This window comes from Trifolium pratense, linkage group LG1 (assembly GCF_020283565.1).
Source record: "Trifolium pratense cultivar HEN17-A07 linkage group LG1, ARS_RC_1.1, whole genome shotgun sequence".
Classification (NCBI taxonomy): Eukaryota; Viridiplantae; Streptophyta; class Magnoliopsida; order Fabales; family Fabaceae; genus Trifolium; species Trifolium pratense.
The window spans coordinates 31,563,896-31,565,557 of NC_060059.1; positions in this window are offsets into that span (position 1 = coordinate 31,563,896).

The window sequence follows — 1,662 nt, forward strand, 5'->3', positions numbered from 1 at the left end:
TTTTACACCCAAACCCAAACCCACAACGCATTTTGTACTACTTTGCAAATTTAAGCAAAACAAGGTAAATTTAAGCAAAAACAATGGAATTTAAACATATTGTCAATCACTTAGCAAAAATATAGGTTTAAAATTACAAGGGAATTTAAAATTACAAAATAGTCTTTCAAAAAATTAAATTACAACTAAACCAAAATTAAGTTCTTCCAACTTTCAAGCAAAATTCAAACACAATTTTGGTTTGTGGTTTGTGAAAAACCTAATTTTACTTTTACACTTATATATATATGTGGGGGTATTTAGGTAATTTTAACATGTTTCGGGTGGGTGTATGGGTTTCGGGTGTGGGTTTGAGTGATACCAAACCCACACCCATATTTTCGGGTGTCACCCAAACCCAAACCCAAACCCAGTCAATTCGGATTTCGCCCGTTGACTTGGGTTTGGGTTCGGGTGGGTCTCACGGGTTTGGGTTTTTCTGCCATCCCTACATGTATAATAATAATATCAAAAGATTGTTTCAATTACCTCTTAGCAAGCATCCACAAAATTAATAATTGCAGAATGAACCATATAGTAGTTGCAAAAGGAGAAGAGTGGAAGTTGTGAAAATTCAAGAGAAACTTTTTGCTATTGGAACACAAAACATATCATTCACATATCATCCATTGGATTGCTTACTCCCACACTACCGAAAGTTGGTTCCTGCTATACTATGCTGCTACTATTGACAGTTACAAAGATTTGTGGAGTAAGTGTTTGCTATGTGTATCCAAAAAACAATGGAGAGATGATACTATCACTAGTTTTCTAAACCATATTTTTTTCTGGCGCACCTGAGGTGTAGGGTACTTCCTTAAGAGACTTATTTTATATCAAGAGAATATAACATGTGCTTACTTCCTATAAAAAAGGAGATGATGCTGTGATGACTCAAAAATCAGTGAGGTGGTCGTGAAAATAGGAAAATATGTTGTGACCTTTTCTACTGCTCTTCCTATTATCTAGTAACTTAAGTGACAACATAGTCTATTTCCATTATTTTTATTCTCAAAATACACACTAGTATATAATACATACTAGTATGCTCTTGTACCCGATTTGGGACTCAAACATTTTATTTTCAATTCACACATAATGTGCTCTTTGTTCCAACAATCCCCCACTTGAATTTAAAAGAAAATTCCAAAATAGCATATAATGCTTCTATAAGATTGTGCATAAGCAAAGGTGACGCTTGTCTTGAACCTTCACATAGCGAGTAAGAGCCCGATTTAACAAGAGTGACGCTTGTCTTGAACTCTATCTCAGATTTTTCTCAAACCCGCACACAACCTTTCCTAAGGTGTATCTTAAAAGCCCGTGCTTTAATGGCCCTGCACGTGTATCCCAGTTTCATGAACGCTCTAGGAGTTCGCCCCAAAACTCCATAGGAACCGGCCTCAGTTCCACATTCATATAGGTGAGTCTATCTAAAGTACCCCTGAAGCTAGGTACTCCTCTGATCCAGAGTATAGATCTCATTAAGAGTTTCTATTACCTCATCCTTTTCGCTTCAGGATTCATGCCTCTTATAATTGCATGATCATTCCCTATTACTCACGACTTGTTGTTTACCCATTGAAACCTAATTCTTGGGATCTCTAGTCTTTTAGGTTGGGT